At 40.3% G+C, this 7,964-nt stretch overlaps 1 long non-coding RNA gene across 1 annotated transcript; it reads right to left on the minus strand.

Annotated features, from left to right (window-relative positions):
- Window positions 1-2,876: 2,876 nt before the first annotated feature.
- On the minus strand, window positions 2,877-7,653 carry LOC309473988. The gene is made up of 3 exons (XR_014197148.1): window positions 7,290-7,653; window positions 3,880-3,945; window positions 2,877-3,584 (listed from the first exon to the last, which is right to left on the minus strand). It is a non-coding gene; the product is annotated as an uncharacterized lncRNA (long non-coding RNA).
- Between the last annotated feature and the right edge of the window lie 311 nt (window positions 7,654-7,964).

Below are 7,964 nucleotides of genomic sequence, written 5' to 3' on the forward strand. Positions count from 1 at the left end.
AATATAATATGTAGTTATTAGGAAATATAGGCTATAATGGGAAAAAATATGGAAATCAATGGCTATACTGTCAACTGTCTAGTTACCGACATTCTTCAAAATATCTTCTTTTGTGTTCAGCCGAATAAAGAAACTCATACAGATTTGGAACAACATAAGGATGAGTAAGTGATGACAAATATAATTTTTGGGTGTACTATACCTATGGGATAGTTCACCCAAAAATGTAAATTGGCCCATGATTTACTCACCCTCAAGCCATCCTAGGTGTATGACATTGTTCTTCTTTCAGACGAATACAATCGGAGTTATATTAAAAAATGTCCTGGCTTCCAAGCTTTATAATGGCAGTGAATGGTTGTTTCTGTTGAAAGTCCATAAAAGTGCATCCATCCATGATAAAAGTGCTCCATGCGGCTCTTGGAGGTAAATAAAGGCCTTCTGAAGCGAAGCGATGCGTTTGTGTAAGAAAAATGATTCATTTTCAAGTTACGCTTTAGATTTATGTCAAATCTGTATGTTTTGTACAGTTTCGCCGGAAGCTAGTCATTTTACTTTATAAAGTTTTAAATACGGATATTTTTCTTACATCTCCATCTTCCTCATCATCACTCCACATAAAGTCAACATCTGAGATACTTCCATCAGCTATATGTTCAAGCACTTCAAGAACTATATATTCTGCATATGAAAAAGTAAAAAAAATGTATTGGTACTGTGATATAGATTTTTTATATAAGAAATTTCAATCAGCATTACTGGACTTCAATTACTGGAATGTGATTTCAGTAACAGGCTTTTGAACCCACTGTCCATTCTAATGGACAGACACATTTGAAAAAATCCTGATTTAAAATTTGAAATTCTACAATCGATTTTTAACTTTAATTAATAAGTTCAATCTTTCTATTTTACATACAAACTATGAAATACTGACAAACATATCAAAAAATTTAAATAAAACCATAGAAAATGTTGCTTGCTTCTGTGTTTGGAGTGAAGTGCTGACATGCTTCTCTTCAAAGTAGTGTTTTTTTTTTATAATTACTACATGCAGAGCTTTACTGCCATTTGATTGGATGACAAGCGTCCAATCTAATGGACTGCAGGCTTTAAACTAGGTGAAATGCTCCAGAAGTAAAAAAAAAAGGGGGGTTGACATGTGATGTCCATTGTAATGGACGCAGGGTCTGAATGGGTTAAATCACTTCACGGGCAAAAATTAAGGAAATTAGTTAAACAACAGGCCTACCTTTGTTGTTTTCATTCTACAAAACAAGACGTAAGTGCCTGGGTTTAGTGCTGAAAACAGAAATGGTCTCATCATAGTCCAAAGAGTCACAGAGTTCTTTTTTCAAATAACTTTTTGGCTAAAAAGCAGCTAAGTTACCAAAATTAGCCCAGAGCCCGCCGCCCAGAGAGTCTATAGCAACCATAGCAACCAATTACGTTCCGGAGAGAGAGTTTATACAACTTGCTTCAACAGTTCCATTTTATTCGGAAAACAAATTAAACACACACACCAGTCAACAATAAATCAGGTTTATATTAATATATTTTCTTAAATACATTTGAATAATAAAAAGAAACTAAAAATGTATTTTGATCAAACTTGCCTGGGCGGGCCAGTGAGTAATGTGGGCGGGCCAGTGCCGCCCTGGCCCATTACTGGCTACGCGCCTGATGGAAACACCAATCACTGTTAAATGACTCCACATTTAATACACACAGACTTTGTGGCTCAGATAAGGTCCAGTTCTGGTTTATTTCTTTGCTCTTGGCTGACATGTGGCATTGCTATGGCCTGCTTGTGGCCCAGATCTGGCAAACAGGAGTGGGCCACCCAAGGGCCGTCATTCCACGCTGCATGTGGGCCAGATCTGCATTCCACAAGTGCCATATGTGGGCCGGATCTGGGCCGAAACAATGTTGCTATCTGGGGAGGGATGTGACAACAACCTCATTGTCGAAATTTGGACATGTGTCAAACCACTGTGATTCGGTATCTTTCTTAAGTTTAAATCCAGCACTACTCGAGGCTGATGCTGAATTCTCAAATTGATCAGTTGAGCCAGATGCGTCGGAAGACATGGTGTCAAGCCAAACTTGTTTAACTTTCTTCTTGCCTCTTTTTCCCATGCATAAAGATGTCAAATCAGAACGTTTTCACGTATTTTTTCACGTTATCACCAGTCCGATTAATAGGTTATAGTGCATAAAATCTACCTTTAGAAATGACCTGGACTTTTAACATCAACAACATGCATAAAGGAATCTCATTTCTCCAAATATTACTAACTACACTTGCTCCTTACCAACCCACTCTTCAAAAACAAGTTTATCTACTTTGGGATATTGTCACAAATTACACAAAGTGATGAGGGTATATGTTAAAACCTATTTAAAAAGTTTCACTTTCTATCAGAGTTCATCAGCTTTACTAGCAATTTTAATAGTAAGGGTTTATAGAATGCAACAAGAACATAAAAAGCAGCAACATATAAAGGAGAACGAAGCCTAAATAGCCTAATAAGTAACTTGAAGGCCTCCATGCTTTAATGTCTTGATTGACATTGTCAAAGTTTTAAAAGAAAATGCACTTACACACTCCCCTTCAACCAGTCCTATTTGTGGAGCGTAGGGTTATAGTCTCAATACAAGCAACCTCAATTCTCTCAGACAACCTAATCACATTATTATAATAATGCTTGCTCTTTTGTTGTTTGGTGGAGATTGTGGATAGGATCGCAAGTTGCTGAGGTCTCACCAAGTATATTTAGCTCATTAGTTGATTTCATTATGTTTGACTACTAAACTTGATTCATCTGCATTTAATAATCTAGGTTTGTCATTATTAATACACAAAACAACATTAGTTGAATCACTGAACTTTATTTGATTTGGTCACCTCAAGAATCCGTTCCTTAACAAAGGACAGCATTGTAAAAATGAATGAAGGAAAATAAAAGTGAATCCTGACATCTCCTCCTCAGACCATGGTCAAGTCAAGTCAAATCACCTTTATTTATATAGCGCTTTTTACAATACAGATTGTATCAAAGCAGCTTCACATTGATAACATGAAAATAATACAACAAAGTTTGTTTCTAGAAGAAAATTGCATCATCGTCCACCAGAAAACGATATTTATTATTTATTATACTTATTAAGGCAGATCAATAATATTGTTGAATATTAAATGTCCCCAACTAAGCAAGCCAAAAGCAAAGGCAACAGTGGCAAGGAACCAAAACTCCATCAGTGACAGAATGGAGAAAAAAACCTTGGGAGAACCCAGGCTCAGTCGGGGGCCAGTTCTCCTCTAGCCAACGAGCGAACAGTGTATGATTATGATCCAGGCAGCGTTACAGGTCAGAGGTCAGATTGGTCGTGTCGATGAGGCCTTCACAGGGCTGATGAGGCTGGCACTTCAGGGATGCGTCATGGTTGGGTCCAGGTGCAGATCCACCATCTGATCTGGATACGGCCGGGGTCCACCTCACTTCAGTAAACGGAGAGACTGGTTGACACTTCAGTACTGCGTTGTCGTCTCTTCACACACCGCCTTGATGAAACACAGACACCTGAACAATTAAAACAAAGATTAGAAGATAAAAAAAATTACTTGCAGGAAGAGATGTTGCTGTTCAAAATCGCCAAACAAGCTGGAACTTGTGTAGACAAAATGTGTGTGATAATAAATTGCCTTTAGATCTGCTAAAAATCAAGTTAGATTGTTTTCATTAACATGCTTGTTAAAAACAAGATACATCCAGCTTCTTTCTATGCTTTCTATGTCTAACCAAACATAATGTAAGTGTTGATTGCACATTAGCAAGTGTGTCTAGTGATGGACACGGCACCACATTTAAATAATACCTTGAGTAACTGAGTCAGGGAGATGAGGTGAACCCGAAGTTACACAGGCAGCGTTCCCCTGGTCATCTATAGAAATATTGCACAGTATAAATGTATGGGCTTAAAGAGCCTGTCTGCCTACCAATCAAACACCATGGGCATGAGGGGATACATGTAAAACTGCAGACAGCCAATTCTATATTATAATAATATAATAATCATGGCAAAGTTGTTGAACCGGATGAAGTCAGGAGAGCGTGACTGTGCAACAATACCTTGAGTGATAATTTTACTAGGAAATGATGTAGACTTTACACAGGCCAAGTCTTCCCTGTTGTTTTAAAATTAACAATGAAGAGAGATGACAAAAAGTTAAGCTTCTAACAAAGTTTCTAACCATCGTACTAAACAGAGAGACTAATATTAGCGTAGACGCCATTCTTCTTATGATGTAACGAGTACATCAGGATTTATGGGAAGTGTTCCCGGTTCCGGCTGACCTAATCTATGCAGCCTAACATTGAATTATAAAAGTCTATAATGTGTTATGTGTATGCTAGGTCAAAGAGATGTGTTTTTAGTCTAGCTCTGAACTGACAGAGTGTGTCTGCTTCCCGGACAATGTTAGGAAGACTGTTCCAAAGTTTTGGTGTTAAAAGGTATTATCAACTGGCCGGAATTTTGAGATTGCAATAGACGTGAAGGACTATAATGCGTTAAGAGCTCGCTCAAGTACTGCGGAGCTAAACCATTTAGTGCTTTGTAAGTAATCAGCAATATTTTAAAATGTATACAATGTTTAATAGGGAGCCAGTGCAGTGTTGACAGAACCGGGCTAATATGGTCATACTTTCTGGTTCTGGTAAGAACTCTAGCTGCTGCGTTTTGGACCAGCTGTAATTTGAATATTAAGCGTGCAGGGCAACCACCCATAATAGCATTACAACAATCTAGCCTTGATGTCATGAACGCATGGACTAATTGTTCCGCATGCGGTTTTACAGATACTAGACACGTGACTTTCAAATGAAAGATTGGTATCAAAGAGCACACCCAGGTTCCTAACCGACGACGAAGACTTAACAGAGCAGCCATCAAGTGTTAGACAGTATTCTAGATTATTACGTGAGGACATTTTTTGTCTAATAAATAGAATCTGTTTTTTCAGAATTAAGTAGTAGGAAATTACTAGTCATCCAATTTTTTATATCACCTATGCATTCCGTTAATTTTGTGAATTAGTAAGTTTCATCAGGGCGTGAAGAAATATAGAGCTGAGTATCATCAGCATAACAGTGAAAACTAATTCCATGCTTCCTAATGATATCTCCCAAGGGTAGCATGTACAGAGTGAAAAGCAACGGTCCTAGTACTGACCCTTGTGGTACGCCATAGTGAACTTGTGATCGATGAGACATCTCTTCATTTACTGCTACAAACGGATAACGGTCGGATAAGTATGATTTAAACCGTGCTCATGCAATTCCATTAATGCCAACATAATTTTCGAGTCTATTTAAAAGAATGTTGTGGTCAATAGTATCAAATGCAGCACTAAGATCGAGAAACACTAATAGAGAGATACAACCACGATTGGATGATAAGAGCAAATCATTTGTAACTCTTATGAGAGCAGTCTCAGTACTATGGTACGGTCTAAATCCTGACTGAAAATCCTCGCAGATATCATTTCTTTCTAAAAAGGAACATAGTTGTGAGGATACCGCCTTTTCTAGTATCTTTGAAAGAAAAGGTAGATTCGAGATCGGCCTGTAATTGACTAATTCTGTACGATCAAGTTGAGTTGCGTTTTTTTAACAAGCGGTTTAATCATAGCCAGCTTAAACGTTTTTGGTACGTATCCTGATGACAAAGATGAATGAATGATATTAAGAAGAGGATTTTTCTCAAAGAGCAAGGACGCGCTTGCCCACGACTGGCCGAGCCGCCCGTTATATGCATTTCCTCCGGTCACGATGCTACCACAAGTCATCGAACAGATCAGGGAAAGCAAGTGTGCAGTGCTGGGTCTTCCAGACCCAGTTATGGTTCTCCGAGTTGACACAACTGCTGGAAACAGCCCCATGGCTAATTCCGCTGAGAAGAGATCTCCTCACGCAGGCGAACGGGAAAATCTGGCATCCCCGTCCCGACTTGTGGGCCCTTCATGTATGGCCCCTCAACGGGTACCTGGGTGTCTCCTGCATAGGGTGCTAAAAACCATCACTGAAGCAGGAGCGCCCTCAACTAGGCACTTCTATGCTCAGAAATGGGTGGTGTTCTCTGGCTGGTGCGCAGCACGGAGCTTGGACCCCGACTCATGCAAAGTACCAAGTGTACTGTTTTTTTTTGCAAGAGCTCTTGAACGCGGGTCGCACCCCCTCCACGCTCAAAGTAAATGTGGCGGCCATAACATCATCTCATGCTCTTGTGGCCGGACAATCACTAGGAAGGAACATTGTGCGCTTCCTTAAAGGGGCAAGGAGGCTAAACTCTCCGCGACCCCCCTCTGTGCCTATCTGGGACCTCTCCACGGTCCTGGAAGCATTGAAGGGTGCACCGTTTGAGCCGCTTCGGTGTGCGGACCTGAAGCACCTCTCGTTCAAAACCGCTCTTTTTCTGGCGCTCGCTTCAGTCAAGAGAGTGGGCGATTTACATGTGCTATCAGTGAGCGCGTCCTGCCTTGAGTTTGGGCCTAACGACTCCAGAGCCGTCCTCAAGCCAAGGTATGGTTATATTCCTAAAATGCTCTCGACTCCGTTCAGAGCACAGGTTATTTCACTCGCAGCTCTTCGCTCACCAGAGGATGAAAGAGACACGAATTTACTCTGTCCCGTCAGGGCTCTCAGAGTTTATCGGGAGCATTCTGACAGTCGGAACAGTTTTTCGTATGCTTTGGCGGCCGCACCAAGGGGTCAGAGCTCATTCCACGAGAGGCATGGCCTCGTCTTGGGCTTGGTCAAGTGGAATACCCATTGAAGATATGTGCGGTGGCAGGCTGGGCCTCGCCGTCCACATTTATGAGGTTTTATAACCTGGAATTGGTTCGTGAGTCTGAGCTGCCTCGCCATAGATTCGTGCAGTTGCCGCAGCACAGCCAATGACCGTACTCGCTGTTTATCTGTGTATGCTGTGCAGCTGCACTGCGTTTTAAAGATTTGGCTTCAATATTCTCGAGAAATGGAGTTTTCTCATAGCGTAAGCTGGCCAGGTAAGCTAGGTTACGTTAGTAACCGGGACGAGGGAACTGCAAAGGGGCATGAAACAAACAACATATTAGTAATATTAGTCAGCGTTATTTTAGAACTTCCAAAAAAGTTAAATATGACATATATTCCTAAAGTAAACAAAACAGTCAATGTTTCAATAGTTACAAATATTCAACAACCCAAAATACAATAACAGCAACTTGACTAATCATTGTTCCTCACCTCCTCTTCCTCTATCTCCTTCAGGATGGTTGCCAGATCTTTGCCCTGTAGTTCCTCCTTCAGCAGCATCAGTTTCTGCTCAGCCTCAGACATCAGCTGCAGTGTTTGTTCTTCTGAGTCTGGAGTCAGCTGTGGTGTCGGACCCTTCATCTGCCAGAGACCAAGAGGAATGCTCAGACATTTCATGCATGCATCATTTGAATGTAAAAACATTTCCTTAATCACTAACTACAGAGAAAACATCCCTGGACACTTAATGAATTTTTCTTATGCAGTTTCTAAAAAAAACATTAAAAAAAAAAACATTCTAAAACACCTATACTATGTATCAGTCTCCGATGCGCGTTCACGAGAGCACCACGACACGTGTGTGTGTGTGGTGATGACGCAGCAGCTGGCGTTCTGACATATAACCTACAAGCATATGGCGTTATATATGTGCCTCATTCCTGAGCGAGTAATTGTAAGTTTTGAGCACAGAGAACTATATTGCGTTATATATGTGCCTCATTCCTGAGCGAGTAATTGTAAGTTTTGAGCACAGAGAACTATATTTTGCAAGCACATTACATTATATTTTGAACAGAAATTAACAATCGCAAAAAAAAATGTGTTTGAGCAAAGGAAAAAACGATTCCGTGCTCAATAAATGCTTGTTTGCTATTATCCATATTA

Source organism: Leuciscus leuciscus, assembly GCF_965113295.1.
Source record: "Leuciscus leuciscus genome assembly, chromosome: 14".
NCBI classification, from domain to species: domain Eukaryota; kingdom Metazoa; phylum Chordata; class Actinopteri; order Cypriniformes; family Leuciscidae; genus Leuciscus; species Leuciscus leuciscus.